Source organism: Dama dama, chromosome 3 (genome assembly GCF_033118175.1).
Source record: "Dama dama isolate Ldn47 chromosome 3, ASM3311817v1, whole genome shotgun sequence".
NCBI lineage: Eukaryota > Metazoa > Chordata > Mammalia > Artiodactyla > Cervidae > Dama > Dama dama.
This window is the reverse complement of record NC_083683.1, coordinates 45176091-45196113: the sequence shown is the minus strand read 5'-3', so window position 1 is coordinate 45196113 and position 20023 is coordinate 45176091. Positions and strand designations below refer to the sequence as shown.

The window sequence follows — 20023 nt, the reverse complement described above, 5'->3', positions numbered from 1 at the left end:
ATAAACTCAGCAGAAAGTCTATTGTCACAGGTAATCATATTATACCCTCAGGTAATGAATGACAAGGATGAAAAACAGGCCTAAGGGTTCACGGGCAATAGGTTCAGGGGATCAGAATTCCTTTATTGTGGAATCTTTTAGGGGAAAGAAGGCACTTACAGGGAATAACAAAAACTCCTACATGCTAGGAAATGTTCTGAGCCCTTTATCTGTATTAATTCAATACTCACCATCAGCTCTTTAAGATTGATATTATCAATCCCCATTTTAAGTATGTGGAAACAAAGGAACAAAGAGGCCAAGAATAATCTTGCTCAAAGGTTTAGGGAGCCAAGACTAGTTGGGGTTCAGATTCCACGGGAATCAAGGGAGAAACACAAGGTCCCCTAGTTGCAGCGATATTCACTAGAACTATGGCCAGCAAAAGTTTCCGGAATCCTGTGTCCTCTTGTCTCGCATTCCGTAGAATTTTTGCTTTTGCTTTTCACTTTAAAGAGCTGTCACATTCCCTTAACTTCGAACACTCCTTATGAAAGCAGTGGACGGTATGGGAATATCTTTACACACAGGAAAACTCAAGTCCAGGTTACTCAACTTCTCCTTCAATGATGCTCTTTGAAATAGTCTGATATATGAAGAGAACTGGGGGAGACCAATTGAAAACAAAACAAACAAACAAAAACAGAACATCCAAAGGTAAACACAGCTGTAACAGCAGGAAGCCTTCTCACACACGGAGCGCGACAACGCCCCTACAAAAGTTCCTGGGCCTGGAGGCTGCACAACAGCCCTGAAACCGATCTACACACCAGGACTCAGCGGTCTGTCCAGGCCCGTCACACGAAGAGGCGCTTCTTGGATGTCGCCTGGAGTAAAATGAATTCTTTCGCTGAAGTGCGGCGGCGGGAGGCCCAGGGAGCGGACAGGACATCAGGGCTCCGAAGATAAGAAGGAGGCCGAGGGGACCTTGCCCCGCGTCCGTCGGCCTCTCCCGCGGCGTGAAGCGGGGTCAGCAGACCTTCGACCACGGGTCCCCGGAACGCGGCAGATCCGCCCAGGGATACAGCCATTTTCTCTTTAGGTCTCTTTAGGCCGCGGCGGGGAAGGGCCGAGGCCCCTGCGACCTCCGGCGTTCGCTTCCCGCCCCCCGCTCCCGGCGCCCTCCTCTCGCTCTTCCTTTGAAGAATGCGGCTCCATCTGGAACCCGCGTCCAGGCCCTCCCGGCCCGCGCCGCCCCTCGCAGACCCGCCCGGCGCCCCGCACGCCAAATACTGGCCGCGGCGCCTGCTCCCAGGCTGGCCCTCGAGCTGCCCGGAGCCCGGGGAAAGCGGGGCGCCCGCGTGACCCCTGACCTGGCTCGCTCCCCACCTTACCGGCTCCGCAACCACCTGACAATCGGTCCCCGCGCCAGCGGCTCCATATCCCTGGAGCCAGCGCCACGCCAGCCTACCCCCTACACGCCCTGCGGCTGACCCACAGGATCGCAGCCGCAAATTCCTATGGCTTGGACTCTCCATAGTCGCCGTGGGGCCAACGCGCGTGGCAGGCTGACTACGGATCCCGAGTCTCCGCCCACTCCAGGGCTGACTGGGGGCGGGGCCACGGAGGCCTGGGCGGGAGCTGTCTGCGGCTGAGCTAGCGGGGAGCTGGACCAAACCACACTGTGTTGTGGAGTCTCCCACCCCGCTAGCAACCTGCAGACGAGTAAGTTTCCTGCTGTAGTTCGCCGTGGCCTCACGTTAGGCCCTGGAAGACAAGATCATTTCTTCTGAGACACGGCTCTGAGAGAGTTCCAACTCCACCCTGCAAAGTATAGCCGCCTCTCGCCCCCAGAGCCACATCACAGCATCTGCGGCCCCACCAAGAGCGCCCCACACCTGGGAGGGACCGCGAAGCATCAGCTAGTGCAGCCAGTTCGGCGGCGTCAGGTGCCCTACTCCCAAGTCTCGCAATGAACTGTTTTCCTCTCTCCTACTCTGCTGCCTCGCTTCTTCTCCCAAACTTTATTTTCCACCTACCCAAAAGCAGTCCCGCTCCATTCCCAGTTTCAATCGCACATCCCAGAGTCTTTCTCTGAAGAAGACGACCAGGCTAGTGATGCTTCAGAAGGGAGAAAATAGTCTGACTAACCACTCTAATTTTCTACAATGTCGTTTACAGCTACCAGAAACATTCTTAGACCCCTCTCTCTCCCGGCCTCCACATCGCCCCATAACCGCTTTCCTTAAAGGTAACCAAGCTTATCTAAACAAATCATAGACCTAGAGAAGAAAAGCATAAAACCCTCCAACATCTTTCTTCGTGTAAAAACTGCTAGGAGAAAAAAAAAAACTGCTAGGAGAAATTTTTATTAGTTGATAAAGGAGTCCAAGAGAAGAGTAAAAGAGAGTAAACTGCAAAAAGGAAAATCCAAATAAAGTACAAAGTACAGGCAAATTCAGGGACCCAAAAAACTGGTCTGATGATGATCAGTCATCTGATACAGGCTGGTTTCCATACAGAATTTCTCCTAGAGAGAAAAGAAAATGCACAAATTAATTCTGATAATCTCTCCGCAATACATATGGGGAGTTTCAGAAAGGCTTAATGAAGTCCCTCCAGACCAGAACCTTTCCTTTGGGAACTTCTACTGCAACTAGAAAATAAAAATGGCTGAAGGCATCCTTGTCGTGTTCCACATCTGCTCTGGTGGGTAGATTCTCTGGGTTGTTGTATATTTAGTTTCTGGCTACTTACTTAGCTCACACTGCGGGGCTGCCTCCTTCTTACTCTGCTTCTTCATTGTGCAGGCTCGGTCTGACTTTCTCCACTGCTGCCCCTGTTTCTTGCCTCTATATATGCAGTGGAGTGCACCTTCTCTTGGTTAGACAATGCCTCTTATGCTTCTCTGGGCAACACATTGTTAAAGATACCAGAGGAAATTTCAAGAAGCAAATAACACTCTTAGAAGCATAATCAAATCTCATCTTTGACCTGCCCTGAAAAGAAAAACTTCATATATCTGCCACTCCTGGATATTAATATTAATATTAATACATTAATACAATTAATTAATTGTTCATTAATATCCAGGAATCCTTTGCTATTTCTCCTCCAAGAGATCTTCCCAACCTAGGGATCTAACCCGCATCTCCTATGTCTCCTGCATTGGCAGGCGGATTCTTTACTAAAGAGCCACCTGAGAAGTTCCCCTAACTTCTCCCATCCCTCCCTTTTTGTTGGAGGACAGAAGGAATAAAAAGTGCCCATCAAAATGAAATGGCATCTTGAGACGGAAAAGAAAGACAGGCAGCTCCATACAATCATGTTTCAGTTTACTATCAGCATTACTGTGAACAAAGCTAGTGAAGGTGATGGAATTCCACCTGAGCTATTTCAAATCCTAAAAGTTGATGCTGTTAAACTTCGGTACTCAATATGCCAGCAAATTTGGAAAACTCAGCAGTGGCCACAGGATGGGAAAAGGTCAGTTTTTATTCCAGTCCCAGAAGGACAATGCCAAAGAGTGTTCAAATTGCCGCACAGTTGCGTGCATTTCACATGCTAGCAAGGTAATGCTCAAAATCCTTCAAGCTAGGCTTCAACAGTATGTGAACGAAGACTTCCAGATGTACAAGCTGGAATTAGAAAAGGCAGAGGAACCAGAAATTAAATTGCCAACATCCATTGATCATAGAGAAAGCAAGGGAATTCCAGAAAAAAAAGTACTTCTGCTTCATTGACTACACTAAAGCCTTTGATTGTGCGGATCACAACAAACTGTGGAAAATTCTTCAAGTGATGGGAATACCAGACCACCTTTCCGGCCTCCTTCGAAATCTGTATGCAGGTCAAGAAGCAAGAGTTAGAACGGGACATGGAACAACAGACTAGTTCCAAATTGGGAAAGGAGTACATCAAGGCTGTATATTGTCACTCTGCTTCTTTAACGGATATGCAGGCTATATCATGCAAAATGCCCAGCAGATGAAGCTCAAGCTGGAATCAAAATTTCCAGGAGAAATATCAATAACCTCAAATGTGCAGATGACACCACCCTAATGGCAGAAAGTGAAGAGAAACAAAATAGCCTCTTGATGAAGCTGAAAGAGGACAGTGAAAGACCTGGCTTAAAACCCAACATTCAAAAAACTAACATCATGACATCCTGGCCCATCACTTTATGGCACATAGATGGGGGAAATGTGGAAACAATGACAGAGTTTACTTTCCTGGGCTCCAAATTCACTATGAACAGTGACTGCAGCCATGAAATTAAAAGATGCTTGCTCCTTGGAAAAAAAGCTATGAGGAACTGAGACAGCATATTAAAAAGCAAGACATCACTTTGCTGACAAAAATCCATATGGTCAAAGCTATGGTTTTTCCAGTAGTCATGTATGGATGTGAAAGCTGGACCATAAAAAAGGGTGAGAGCCTAACAATTGATGCTTTAGAACTATGGTGCCGAAGAAGACCCTTGAGAGTCCCTTGGACAGCAAGGAGATCAAACCAGTCAATCCTAAAGGAAATCAACCCCTCAATATTTATTGGAAAGACTGATGCTGAAGCTGGAGCTCCAATGCTCTGGCCACCTGATGGGAACAGCCGACTCATTGGAAAAGACTCTGATGCTGGGAAAGATTGAGGGCAGGAGGAGAAGGGAACAATAGAGGAAAAAATGGTTGGACATGAGTTTGAGCAAACTCCAGGAGATAATGAAGGACAGGGAAGCCTGGCATGCTGCAATTCATGAGATTGCAAAGAATTAGACACTACTGAGTGGCTGAAAAACAACTTAGAGAGTGAAATTGGGCAATGGTCCAGAAGCACGGGTGACTGAATTCCACACCATCCAGGAGCCATTGGGACAATTATATTGTTAAAGCAGGGTATTAGGTTAGGTGCTCAAAATAGGACCTGTGTTCCTAAGTCTAGATTTATGAGGAGTAACTACTTTCCTGGAATACATCAGCAAAAGGTTGCCATTGTTTGAGGATCAGCAGAGCATAAGGGCTACAAGACCTTAAGGATTATTAAATGATACTTATTAACTATAAAGCTCTTGGCAACAGAGAAGTGATTCAATGAACAGTACAGTCCTAGGTCCTGTCAGTGGAAAAACAAGAGGACCCCCCTAGGGGCCCAAGATAGCATCAGTTATGCTAACAGTCATACACCTTCCTTACCTGAGAAACTCATTATTGTTGTTGTTTTTATTGTTACGACTGTTAGTTCCATTACAATATCCATCTCTGTTGAAGCATTCCGGGACTCCTTCCTCCAGGCAGCATTATACATTCTGCCTGTTACCCAAACACTTCTTACTCTACCCTAGCACTAAATCATTCTGAATATACTTATTGAAAATCAACTACATACCAGGCAGAAGATGGGTGATACAACACAAATAAGATAAGCAGAATACTTTCATGGGTTAATGTTTTTGTGCTTTCTTCTTCCACTAAAATGTGAGCTTCTCAAAAGCGGCAGGTATCTTTGTATACCTGTGAAACAGAGCAGGAGCCTTAGGTCCTTGATCCCTACCTCCTACCCAATGTCTTCTCCCTGCCTTTTGTCTGCAGAGAACTTTAGTCAAAGAATAAGCTTAATCTGAGAAGTGAGAAATGTGAAAACAAAGGAAAACAGTCAAAAGACGCCTAATAATAATAATGTAGTCATTAAGCATAGTGAAGGACTTTTAATTCCTTCTCAAGGACTATAGATAATATTCTGAGCCATATCCTGTGAGCTGTCTTATAGATAGTGAAACTCCAGGTGGAGAATTTAACTACATGACGACCAGGCTGTACCCACAACATTGAGCTGCCACAATTCCGAGAATTGGCCGTAAAGAAATGGGAACAAACAGACCCCAGAACTGAAGATTAACTATACCTAAAACAATCAAGAGACGCTGGTCAGACTACCAAATGACCAAGTTGAAGATGACTGTCAGAGAGAACTGTGATGTTTCTGTATGTAGTCCCCTCTTTCTGTCTATAAAATCTCTTACCTATGGGGGTTGGGGGGTCAACTTTTGGACAGACGAATACCCCTCAACTTCCAGTTGCCAGCATCTGAAATAAAGCGTTCTTTTCTTTCCACCAATCTGGCTTGTTTATTGGCTTTGAGTTATGATCAGCCAGACCCTGTGTCTTTCAGGAACACCTGGTGCTAACAAAGGCCAGATATATAGGAGATGTTCCATAAATATATCATCCCATTTTTTAAATCTGTTGTGGCTGTCAGGCAATGAAGACTAATAATTAGACTATGTCTGTTTATATTTATGTATATATTTCTAAAATTGAGTCTTGTGTGTGTGCTCAGTCACTAAGTCATATCCGACTCTGTCACCCCATGGACTGCAGCCCACCAGCCTCCTCTGTCCATAGAATTTCCCAGGCAACAATACTGGAGTGAGTAGCCATTCCCTTCTCCAGGGGATCTTCCCAACCCAAGGATCAAACCTACTTCTCCTATGTCTCTTGCATTGGCAAGTGGATTCGTTACCACTAAGCCAACTGGGAAGCCCCCTAACTCTTCCCTCCCCTCCCTTTTTGTTGGAGGACAGAGGGAACTTAAAGTGCCCATCAAACTGAGATGGCATCTTGAGACAGGAAAGCAAGACAGGCAGCTCCATATAATCATGCTTCAGTTTATTATTAATACATGGTACTTACTCACAGGGTGGGATTGGGAGAAAAATAATCCAGAAGCTTTCACAACTGCACTCCACATGGCCAAGGGGCCAATGGGACAATTTTATTGTTAAATTAGGATATGGGGTAGGTGCTCAAAACACGACATGCATTCCTAAGTCACGATTTATTAATGGGTTACTAATGTCATGGGCCCAGTGATTATCAAACAATTCCTATGCACTACAAAGTACTTGGCAACAAAGAAGTGATTCAGTGGACTGTACAGTCCTGGGTAGGGTCAGTGGAAAAACAAGAGGACCCCTAGGGGCCCAAGATAGCATCAGTTATGCTAACAGTCATACACATTCCTTACCTGAGAAACTCATTATTGTTGTTGTTTTTATTGTTAGTACTATTAGTTCCATTAAAATATCCCCCTCTTGTTGAAGCATTCCTGGACTCCTTCCTCTAGGGAGCATTAGCCCTATATTCTGTCTGCTATCTGAATACTTCTTACTCTACCCTAGCACGAAATCATTCTGAACATGCTTATTGAAAATCAACTACATACCAGGCAGAACCGACTTAGCGACTAAACTACCACCACCACCACCAGCAGGCAGAAGATGGGTGGTACAGATACAACACAAATAAGATAAGCAGAATCCTTTAGTGGGCTAATGTTTTTGTGTTTTCTTCTCCCACTAAAATGTGAGCTTCTCATTAGGCGCAATTATCTTTGTACACCTGGTGCTAAAAGAGGCCTGGTATATAGGAGGTAAACGTATCATCTCATTTTTTAAATATATTATGGCTGTCAGGCAATGAAGACTACTCATTAGAATATGTTTATACTAGTGACTGAACAACTGTTTATATTTATGTATATATTTCCAAAATTGAGTCTTTGGGTGTGTGCTCAGTTGCTAAGTCCTACCTGACTCTGCAAACCCATGGACTGTAGCCTGCCAGGCTCTCTGTCCATGGGATTCTCCAGGTAAGAGTACTGGAGTGGGTTGCCGTTTTCTCCTCTAGGGGTTATGACCCAGGGATCTTGACCCAGGGATCCAATCCGTGTCTCAGCCTTCTTTCCACCTCATCTGTTACCTCCCCACCACGGAAATTCTTCATTCCAGTTGAATTTCATATTCTCTTCATCCTGAACACATGCTGGGCTTGCCAAACCTGCACCCAGGCTCCTACTGTTACTTCCACCTGCATTTCCAGGATTGAAATCCTGTCCGTTTTTCAAGACGTAACTCAATGTCACACACCCCATAAACCCTTCTGTGATTCTCACAGGATATGAACATTAGCTTGGATGTGACTTTGTATATCTGTGACCTATAATGGTGCTTTTCAGACTGAGTCTCAACACATCATTGGATTATGAAATCAATTTAGTGTGTCACAATCAGAATTTGTAAAATCAAAATTTGTAAAAATGGAATAGTGATTTGTGATCTCCAAAAAAACAGGATTTAGCTTCAGGATCAGGGACAAAGTTCCAGACACTCAAGACTTCATGTGGCAGAAAATTTATTACAGTGAAAAAGACAGAGAAAGCTTCTGACACAGATATCAAAAGGGGGATGGAGAGTGCCCCCTCACTAGCTATATAACTCACTAGCAAGGGAGTTATATACTTTTTCAATTGATTATTAACAGTAAATCAGAAGAGGGTCTCAAGGTTGCAAAGGTCTTACCAGACCCACTCTCACAATATACATTTTAAGGTGAGAGGCTTAGTCAGAAGGTTCTTAAGAAGGAGAAACATGCCCTTGAGCAGGATACATTGTTGTTATATAAACCTTCACAGTAATCCAAGTCTATATCCCGAACAGTAATGCTAAAGAAACTGAAGTTGAAAGGTTCTATGAAGATCTACAAGACCTTCTAGAACTAACACCAAAAAAAAAAAAAAAAAAGATGTCCATTTCATCACAGGGGACTGGAATGCAAAAAGTAGGAAGTCAAGAGATACCTGGAGTAACAGGCAAATTTGGCCCTGGAGTACAAAATGAAGCAGGGGAAAGGTTAACAGAGTTTTGTCAAGAGAACGCGCTGATCAGAGCAAACACCCTCTTCCAACAACACAAGAGATGACTCTACACATGTCTTCACCAGATGGTCAATACCAAAATCAGAATGATTATATTCTTTGCAGTCAAAGATGGAGAATCTCTATACAGTAAGCAAAAACAAGGCCGAGAGCTGATTGTGGCTCAGATCATGAATTCCTTATTGCAAAATTCAGACTTAAATTGAAGAAAGTAGGGAAAACCACTAGACCATTCAGGTATAACCTAAATCAAATCCCTTACGATTATACAGTGGAAGTGACAAATAGATTCGAGGGATTAGATCTGATAGACAGAGTGCCTGAAGAACTACGGACAGAGGTTTGTTTGTGCATGAGGCAGTGATCAAGATCATCCCCAAGAAAAAGAATGCAAAAAGGCAAAATGGCTGTCTGAGGAGGCCTTAAAAATAGCTGAGAAAAGAAGAGAAGCTAAAGGCAAAGGAGAAAGGGAAAGATATATCCATTTGAATGAAGAGTTCCAAAGATAGCAAGGAGAGATGAGAAAGCGCTCCTCGGTGATCAATGCAAAGAAATAGAGGAAAACAATAGAATGGGAAAGACTAGAGATCTCGTCAAGAAAATTAGAGATACCAAGAAAACATTTCATGCAAAGATGGGCACAATAAAGGGCAGAATTGGTATGGAGCTAACAGAAGCAGAAGATGTTAAGAAGATGTGGCAAGAATACACAGAAGAACTATACAAAAAAGATCTTCAGGGCCAGGTAACCATGATGGTGTGATCACTCACCTAGAGCCAGACATCCTGGAATGCAAAGTCAAGTGGGCCTTTGGAAGCATCACTCTGAACAAAGCTAGTGGAGGTGATGGAATTCCAGCTGAGCTATTTCAAATCCTGAAAGATGATGCTGTGAAAGTGCTGCACTCAATATGCCAGCAAATCCGGAAAACTCAGCAGTGGCCACAGGACTGGAAAAGGGCAGTTTTCATTCCAATCCCAAAGAAGCGCAATGCCAAAGAATGCTCAAATTACCACGCGATTGCACTCATCTCACAGGCTAGCGAAGTAATGCTCCAAATTCTCCAAGCCAGGCTTCAACAGTTCATGAACCGTGAACTTCCAGATGTTCAAGCTGGATTTAGAAAAGGCAGAGGAATCAGAGATCAAATGGCCAGTATCTGTTGGATCATAGAAAAAGCAAGAGAGTTCCAGAAAAACATCTACTTCTGCTTTATTGACTATGCCAAAGCCTTTGACTGTGTGGTCACAGCAAACTGTGGAAAATTCTGAAAGAGATGGGAATACCAGATCACCTGACCTGCCTCCTGAGAAATCTGTAGGCAGGTCAAGAAGCAACAGTTAGAACTGGACATGGAAAAACAGACTGGTTCCAAATCAGAAAAGGAGTATGTCAAGGCTGTATATTGTCACCCTGTTTATTTAACTTATATGCAGAGTATCTCATGGGAAATGCCAGACTGGATGAAGCACAAGCTGGAATCAAGATTGCCAGGAGAAATATCAATAACCTCAGAAATACAAATGACACTACCCTTACGGCAGAAATCGAAGAAGAACTAAAAAGCCTCTTGATGAACATGAAAAAGGAGAGTGAAAGTTAACTTAAAGCTCAACATTCAGAAAACTAAGATCATGGCACCCAGTCCCATCACTTCAAGGCAAATAGATGGGGAAACAATGGAAATAGTGATAGACTCTATATTTCAGGGCTCTAAAATCACTGTAGATGGTGACTGCAGCCATGACATTTAAATCGCTTGCTCCTTGGAAGAAAAGCTATGACCAATCTAGACAGCATATTAAAAAGCAGAGACATTTCTTTGCCAACAAAGGTCCATCTAGTCAAAGCTATGGTTTTTCCAGTAGTCATGTATGGATGTGAGAGTTGAACTATAGAGAAAGCCGAGCACCGGAGAATTGATGCTTTTGAACTGTGGTGCTGGAGAAGACTCTTAAAGAGGCCCTTGGACTGCAAGGAGATCCAACCAGTCAATCCTAAAGGAAATCAGTCCTGAATATTCATTGGAAAGACTGATGCTGAAGCTGAAACTCAATACTTTGGCCACTTGATGGGAAGAACTGACTCATTTGAAAAGACCCTGATGCTGGGGAGATTGAAGGCAGGAGGAGAAGGGGACAACAGAGGATGAGATGGTTGGATGGCATCACGGACTCAATAGACATGAGTTTGAGTAAACTCCAGGAGTTGGTGACGGACAGGGAAGCCTGGCATGCTGCAGTCCATGGGGTCACAAAGAATTGGACCCAACTGAGCAACTGAACTGAACAGAGTTTAAGCCAAGTTTGTTTTGTTGTGTAATCATCAGCTCTGGGCTTAAAGAAAAAAACATCTTTTGTGACTAAGATGCAGGAATGTAGGGAAAAAAAGGTTTGTCCTTTTCTCCTCCTGGGGACCCCTGGTCTCTCTACCAAGGCTATTAACCCTCTCTATAGGAACTATCAGAGAATGTCAAAAGTACCAAAGTAGGTATTATTTTGTGAAACTTTATTTTTAATAATGTGTTTGCATGTATGTGTGTGTGTGTGTGTGTATGTACTGGGTTGATGTAGAATATGTTTCTTACTGTAGCAGTCAAAAAAGGTGGAAAAACAGCACTGCAATACAAATGCATTCTTTCAGTCCTTCTTGCTCTTAGTTGCTGTGGATGAGACAGGGAGCACAAAGTGGCTCCTGAGGGTGGTTTCCACCGAGGCTGAGTAAAGGTCACCTTATTCAGAATCAAAGACTAACACAAAGTAAAACTTCCTCTGATCTTGAGCCATGGCAAGGGTTATGTTGCCGTAAAGAGGAAAAGCTTGGGGTGGGGCATGTGTGTGGTGGGTAAAAGAGAGGGGAAGAAGTCAGAAGGCAAGAGACGTGCCCTCCCTAATTGGTCAGTAACAGTTTCCCTGAACTTGGAACCCCCATAACCAGTTCCTGCTGGCCCTGTTCTTCACCCAGCAAGCCTCTTTTCCTTGAATTGCAGTGACTTCTGACATGTTTTATGTTAATTCTTTACTGTCCGCAGGAGCTAGATTGGTCTATCTCTTCTTTATTGTCATATAGATATGTCCTTTGCTTATCTGCTTATATTAATTTTCATAGAGTGTGAATTTTTAGATCATGCTCATGGGCAATGCGTTCTAAATTTATTTCAGTGTCTACTTTAGTTGCTCATTGCAAGCAGGTCCTGATAAAGGCTTTTTGATGATGATTATGACTGTGGTGATGTTTATGACACTAGAAATCAAAGGCTCCTTTTTGTAATTTTGGGATACTGCTCCTCTTTCCCACAACTTGGTTTCAAGCTGGGCTTGTCTGAAAGCTTCCAGTGTTCAAGAAGATCAAGAAACCTGGGTTCTTCCTTAAATTCACCAACAATTTCTATGTGGTTCTATATGCCTCACTTTCACAATCTTCTGGTGCAAGACAAAAGAAAAGCTCACAGGACTTGAAGGTAGGGGAGAGAGGTAAAGTAAGGAGGTAGAAAATTTTTTTAAAAAAAGAAAGAAAGTAGATGTGGAAGGACTTTAAAAGTAGGACATAACTGGGGGAGAATGGATTTATGTATATGTATGGCGGAGTCCGTTCACTCTTCACCTGAAACTATCACAACACTGTTAATCGGCTATACCCCAGTACCAAATAAAAAGGTTTTTTAGGATCCTATCTCAAGTCTACACCTCCTTTCTTTCAGGGCCAGCTCTCTGAAACACTCTTCCTTCTCCCCACAAGCATGACTTTTCTCCCAGGAGTCTCAGATTCTTGGTGTGAAGGATGTATGTATCCTATGTATCATCTTTCACAGAGATTCCTCCAATGTCTCCTTTTACCTGATCGTTGCCACTTGCTTCTTCTTTACAGGCCTTCAAAGAGCTAGTTTTCTAAGCCTGGAGCTTCATTTATGTTCCCATTCTGTTGTTTCTAAGAGAAAGACTCAGAGGGAGGAAGTAAGATGCCTAGAATGTCAAAGACTTCTCACTAGAGGAATGTGGTGAAGAAGCAAACGGTGAGCCCCAGAAGCTTCAGAAGACAGGAAAAGAAGGCGAAATAAGCTCCAGGAGAGTGAAACACCTAAAGTTGTAAAACAAAACCTTCAAAACTATCTGAAAAAAAAATAGAATAGCTCATGATCTAATTTCTTAAATCAAGTTTTGAAAAATGGACAGTTTTGATAAAATTAACAAAGTTAAAACGTCCTACATAAAAGACATCTTAAACAAGATTAAAACATAAGTGATAGGGAAATGGGGAGAAGTTATCTGCAACATATATATTTCTAACATACATGTTAGAAAAAGATGGGTATCTGTAAGGGATTCCTACAAACCAACAACAATGACAATAAAAATAGAGATAAACAACCGAATAGAAAAATGGACAAAAGGTATGAATAGACCATTTCCAAGAGAAGAAATAAAAATAACCAATAATACATGTAAAAGACTAGTCTACATCTCTAGTAACTGGGAAAATGCAAACTAAACCAACAATGAGATCCATTTCACATCTATTGGATAGCAATAACCTAAAAATTTGACTTTGCTGAAAAGGTCCGCATGGTCAACCCTCGCTCCTTGGAAGAAAAGCAATAACAAACCTACACAGTGTATTAAAAAGCAGGGATGTTTCTTTGCCTTACAAAGGTCTGTATAGTCAAAGCTATGGTTTTTCCAGTAGTCATGTATGGATGTGAGAGCTGGACAATAAAAAAGGTTGAGCACCGAAAAATTGATACCTTCAAACTACGGTGCTGAACAAGACTCCTGAGAGCCCCTTTGACAGCAAGGAGATCAAAGCAGTCAATCTTAAAGGATATCAACCCTGAATATTCATTGGAAGGACTGATGCTGAAGCTGAAACTCCAATACTTGGCCACCTGATGGGATGTGCTGACTCATTGGAAAAGACCCTGATGCCGGGAAACACTGAAGACAGGAGGAGAAGGGGATGACAGAGGATAAGTTGGCTGGATGGCACCACCAACTTGATGGACATGAGTTTGAACAAGCTCCAGGAGTTGGTGATGGACAGGGAAGCCTGGCATGCTGCAGTCCCTGGGGTCGCAAAGAGACAGACACGACTGAGAGACTGAACTGAATTGAACTGTGCGTGCTGAGTTGCTTCAGTCATGTCTGACTCATGTCTGACCTCACGGTAGGTAGCCCACCAGACTCCTCTGTCCATGGAATTCTCCAGACAAGAGTACTGGAGTGGGTTGCGATGCCCTTCTCCAGGGGATCTTCCCAACCCAGGGATTGAACCCATGTCACTTTTGTCTCCTGCATTGGCAGGCAGGTTCTTTACCACAAGTGCCACATGAAAAGACTTTTGCTCATCCTAGTTGACAGTAATTGCAGCTTGGACTGTCTCTGTATTGCAGCAGTTAATGAACTATAGGGGATATGGTGCATGTTTCCCAGTTTGTGGCCCAGTCCCAAAACTCCGTTGAGTTAACCTTACCATTAAATGCAGTGAAATGAAACCCAACACCTTTCTATGTCCAATTATTATAAACTGATTTCTGTGTATTGGCCTAGCTAAGCTTTGAAAATGTGTCTATGCTATGAGTAGATGATACAGCTTGGTCTAAGGCTTCCAAGAGAAATGTTGAACCAGGAAAAAGAGTGTATGAGAAGTGTTTCTGAGTCTCAGCAGTTGCTAGTGGCAAGCATAAGTGATTTTTATATACATGGTTAGCACAGAAGCATGGTTAGTGTGGGTAATCAAGAATTGACTCTGTTTTCTAAGGTGTGTCTCCCAAGTTTTATTGTTATGCTAATATTAATAAGGCCCTTAGCAGCTATTTTATTTCTTTAGAATATTAATTACATTCTCTATACATCTATTTTGTACAACTAAAATAAAATGTGAAAGGTGTGGATAGCCTAGTCTAAATTATGTGATGTTGTGCTGGCTTGGCTTTTTTTTTTTTTTTTTTTTGGATGGTTCCATATTCCTCATGTCCTATGTAGTTGTTGATAAAGGGGTTTAAGGAATAAAGGATGCAGTGTTCTCTAGTACTATCTTATTCCCCTAGTCTCATGTTCTGTTCATATGTAGTGTGTTACAGAGAAACCCAGACAGACCAAATCCTCAAAGGCATGTTCCTGCCATCCTATTCAGACTGTCTTACCCCACAGATCATGCAGGCTGTGGCCATTGTGGGCGCCATTATCACGCCACACAATATATACCTGTATTCTGCCTTAGTCAAGGTGAGCTAGACCTATCTTATCTCAGTAGCCTGTGTAATTTCACAGGAATTTTCCTCTAGTAGCAAGTGACACACACTTGGTTTACAACTATTAGAACCATGTAGGAGCAAGATGCATTTCCACAGTTGGACTGCACACAGTTGGACTCTGTTTTTATCACAAAGGTGACCAGAGATAAATGACCCCATAGAGAAGGGACCAAAGTCCTTCTTAAAGATCTGATGGGGCTCCGTGTCTCCTGTCTTTAACTCTCAGAAACCTGAGTGGTCTCGTGGAGGTCAGGAGGAAAGAGCCCAACTTGGTTTTACCAGTCAGTCCAACACAATCTTTTGCTAGGAGATTTCAGAGGCCTTTGTAATTAAGGTTATCTCCCTGTTAGGTGTGAAATAAGGTTGTTCTTGCAGGACTGTGGTTCTTTAAGCCACAGTAACTGAGGGCTCAGCAATCACTCAGTCATTTTTTTGTTTGGAGATGTGTGATGTCATCAAAGGGTCATGACTTCTTACCTATTCAGAGAACCAGGGTGTAAGCAGAGTCTCACCTTTCATGTGGTCAGTTGTTTGCCCTCTAGGACTTTTAGCTGACTCCAATTTGTGAAATATCACAAGGAAACTTGTTCCAATTAGTCAAAAAATGACTTTTGCTATTATTTCTCTAGTCCAGACAGGTAGACTGAGCCAATAAACAGGAAATTTGAGACGCCAATAAAGTACTTTTTCATTGACTCCTGCATTGCTCTGTTTCCTTTATCAACATCTGTGTCATCTCAGTGCTTGCTGCTAAGTCGCTGTAGTCGTGTCTGACTCTGTGCGACCCCATAGACGGCCGCCCACCAGGCTCCTCCGTCCCCGGGACTCTCCAGGCAAGAACACTGGAGTGGGTTGCCATTTCCTTCTCCAATGCATGCAGGTGAAAAGGGAAAGTGAAGTCGCTCAGTCGTGTCTGACTCTTCGCGACCCCATGGACTGCAGCCCACCAGGCTCCTCCATCCATGGGATTTTCCAGGCAAGAGTACTGGAGTGGGATGCCATTGCCTGCTCCACTCAGTGCTTGACAGAGCATTTTTTTTTTGAAAACCCGAGCAGGTGGTAAGTAAGCCACGGTCCTGGGTAGTAGTGAATGTGAGGGTAAGGAGGAGACTGAATTGGGGCAGGAAAATGTGACTCAGGGGAAATAGATCTTAGCGCTGCCCATGAAAGCACTGCCCTGGTCACACTTCACATTCTGGGACTGTGATGAGGCCCGGACCCATCCTTTGCACCTTTGGACCGGGAAGGAGATTTCCTCAGACAAAGATTGCTTCCTGCTGTTATTGGTAGCTTCACATCTGTTTGGCTCTTTTTCATTCCCTTCCCCTTCCTGTTTACCAACTACTGGCTGCTTGCCAGTCCTGCCATTTGGTGATGACAGGTTGGGGACGTCAACACACAGAAAACAGAATCTGTGGCTAGACAGCCTGTTTTGTCACAGTGAATTCTCTCTCCTCTTGACTCCTGATTGCCAGTCTAGTTTTGGTCACTCCTTTGTTCCCCATCATAGGACCTCTGACTCTTGGCTCTGCTTTGACAAGGGCTCCCTGTTCTGGGTGTCCTCTCATGGTTGAAGCCTTCTTAAGGGCCCTTACTTCCTGTCACCATTTATAATGACCCAGCACTGATGTATTACTCTGCACACTTTAACTCAGGAGAAGTTTTTGATGACCTGGGGGGGTAGAAAAATTATGGAGGAAGAGCTCAAGGACATTGCTGCCATCAGTCCCTGTTCATTGTTTCGCCTGCAGCATCCGTCTCTTAGATGATCTGTCTGTGTGTGTCTGTAGGAGAGATCTTATCTGAGTTCTGACCTCAAAATTAAAATATGTCCCTAAACTGCTTTGGTTCCAGGTTGCAGTCTGTAAAAACAGCGGCAGTCCCCATACATTGTCTCTGACGAGAAGTCAATATTGGCTGTGCACATCTACGAAGGGTTAAAGCTGTTCAGATGTCTTCTCTTTGCTCCTTAATCAATATTCTTAGCGTGGTATCTGGTCTTTTCCATGGGTTCGCTTCAGAGCTCAGCATATTTTCTCTGGAGTGTCATATTTCCAGAGGTTCAGATGCTAGACAGGCCTTTTTCAATACATGGAAGGGAATAGAAGATCAGCTGAAAAGATGAATTAATTGTATCAGCAATTCCCAAAATTATGTTGAAAGTATATTACTCTACAGGATATTAATTGGGGGTGATTAAAGAAAGTGTTCTTTGTAAAGTGGTCTTTCTTTTACACTTGTTCTCTCCACCTCTCACCCTTGTGGCTGGAGACTTTATTTATTTATTTAGGCCACTCTGTGTGGCATGTGGGATCTAGTTCCCTGACCAGGGATCATCTCATGCCCCCTGCATTGAAAGCATGAAGTCTTAACCACTGAACTACCAGGAAAGTGGTCTTTGTTGGGACCTCTGTCCCTTTTATGCCAGTTACACTGTGAACCTCCAAGAGTAAAATAAATAGTATGTAGCATCTCCAGAATTCATTTGCACTTTATCTCCATTTCTATTACCATCTTCCAGAATACTGTGTTAAGGAATATAATTTGGGAAATGTGTTGTAGACTTTTTTTTTAATAGTTAACATGTGAGTTGAGGATAAAGGCTTTAGGAGCCTGAAGAGAAGGGAATAGGCTGAGGAGGAATGGGGGCCCATCCGGCAGAATTTAGGTTGAAAGCCTCTAGTATGAGGTCAGGACCCGAGTCTAGCTTCTGGGACAGTGCCAGCACAGTGCTTGGTAGAGGTGGGTGTATGGCCAGGAAGACAGAGAGGTGACACAGAGGAGTATTTTGGGGTGTTGTCTCAGGTGATCTTTCTCCCTTGCCTCTCCAGGGTGTTGGGCTGGGCTGTTACTTCCGGCCTGCCACTCTCTATCCGGGCAGTGGGGATCCTGGCTGCGGGGCAGAGTTCCACCATGACAGGGACCTGTTCCAGCCAATTTGTCATGGAGGTAGGTGCTGCTGTGACTAGGGTAGACGAGAGGAAGAGGACATTGCCTTTTTGTCCCTTCTTAATCCCGTGCCTTCCTGAACCTCCTCAGACCTTTTTCTGTTTCCTCTTCAAGATATTCATTCTGCTTCTGTGTTTTCTTCCAGGGATTCCTCAACCTAAAATGGTCACACTTTGCTGAATGAGTCTGACCCGCTCTATTGCCATCATCCCTGCTCTGCTTATTGCCGTCTTCCAAGACATGGAGCAACTAACAGGGATGAATGACTTCCTGAATGTTCTTCAGAGCTTACAAGTGAGGAGGGAGCTGGGGAAACTCACATCCCGTTGAGTCAAGCAGAACTCTATATTGCCCTTAGGTACCAGGCCTAGTGCTGGGTGAGGGGAAAATTCAGAGGAATAAAGATTTGCAGTGTTAGTCTATGGTGAATGCATTGAAATCCCTGGCATCTGAAAGCTTTTCGAAATAGCTTATTCTTTTCTAAGCCTGTTGAATGGAAATTTTAGCTATAGTTACACATAGAACATAAAATTATTGTTCGTTAATCCAAGCAAACATTAAATATTGTATAGGACACTGTTGGGTTTTATGGAAATTAAGACAGGGCAGATACACATTTTGTAAGGACACCATGAGCAGAACTGATGCAGGTTCATGCTACAGATTTCCACATTACCCTCCAGCATGTTGTGATGACAGGAATAATTTCCCCCAGAGTAAACGAGGCAAGGTCTACGGTTCCCTTTTGCTAACAGTGCTGCTCTCTGGGGTATTACAGGAGCTCTGGTCTTATTTTTTATATCTGATCTTACTTTTATATCTGACCTTATTTTTTCCTTTTGCAGCTTCCTTTTGCTCTCATATCCAGCCTCACGTTTATGAGCTTGTGGCCGGTGATGAGCGAATTTGCCAATGGATTGTGAGTGTACTTCTGTTAGTTCCCAAAGATGTGTGGGGCAGTGGTGTCTGCATCAAACAAGCCAGTCAGAAAATGAGTCATAGGGGAACTGTGTGCTTTAAGAGGTGACTGCTAGAGCTGCCCCCTCAATCTCTGACTGAGAAAATAGAGACTGCTGGGGACTTCCCTGGTGGTCCAGTGGTTGAGACTCTGCCTTCCTGTGCAGGGGGTGCCAGTTCTATCTCAGGTCAGGGAACTAAGGTCCCTCATGCCAAAGGTCAAATTAAAAATAAATAAACACAACATCATAAATCAACTACATGTCAATTTTAAAAATCAAAAGAAAATAGAGACTGTGAATGTAACAAAGGAAGACAAAAGCACATTTTTTATTTCTGGGGGAAGCTTTTCAGCTTTTAGTGCTTTAACTCTTCAACTTCAGCCACTGAAAAGTCAAAGCATCTTAAATCCATGTTAAATGATCTTGAGGAGAGAGGCATAAGCTAATATCTTTTAAATACATCTCTAAAGAATGTGGGCTATTTGAAATGACTTGTTGCATCTCTAGAAACTCATGACTTTGTGCAGTTTTAGGGCTTGTTGCATTTTTAGGGACTTATATGATATGGGTTATTTGATAGTGGGTTTTTTTCCCCCTCTTTTCCCCTATCATTGTGTAATTTTGGCTCATTTAATCGAATCTGGGACACAAGAAGCACTTTTCAATTTACTTTGAAATGTTGCTTACTCCTATCTGGTGGCCCCAAAAGACACAGTGTCTTTTTGTCTGTGGACAGATGGGACTATTCCACCAATAATTGTGCTGAGTCTTTTCAGAGGCTGGAGGATCACAGGCGGTGTCATGATTCTTATCATCTGTTCCATCAACATGTACTTTGTCGTGGTTTATGTCCGGATGTAGGGCATATGGTATTGTATGTGGAGGCTGCAGTGGTCAGCGTAGCTTATCTGAGCTTGGTGTTTTACTTGGTAAGTCCAGTTGGGAGGGGGCAGGGGCAGTTGAGGTGTGTCTAACACTCAGAAGAGAAAGGACCCCAAAGAGCACACAGCTATCTGTCTTCAGGTTATTGACACAATTCACATGAAATTGTTATATCAGTTGTGACTAAAGAATATTTTTAACCATAAATTTCCCCTTGATTCCTAAGTGCTATCATTTTTCTATTTCTGTCACTCTGGTTTCCATTCCTAATAATTCCTAACCAGAGAATGTAGT

General features: G+C 43.4%; 1 protein-coding gene and 1 pseudogene across 2 annotated transcripts in view; one reads left to right on the top strand and one right to left on the bottom strand.

Annotated features, from left to right (window-relative positions):
* Positions 1-1492, bottom strand: part of LOC133045631 (natural resistance-associated macrophage protein 2-like) — a 33524-nt gene extending 32032 nt beyond the window's left edge. The window contains exon 1 of one of the 2 annotated variants that reach the window (XM_061127829.1): positions 231-1492. The gene's annotated coding sequence lies outside the window, so the exon portion shown is untranslated. The remainder of the gene's footprint in view (positions 1-230) is intronic. The other variant, XM_061127842.1, reaches the window with a different exon arrangement.
* A 13346-nt stretch (positions 1493-14838) lies between these two features.
* LOC133042857 (natural resistance-associated macrophage protein 2-like) lies at positions 14839-19708 on the top strand (annotated as a pseudogene).
* Positions 19709-20023: the final 315 nt, after the last annotated feature.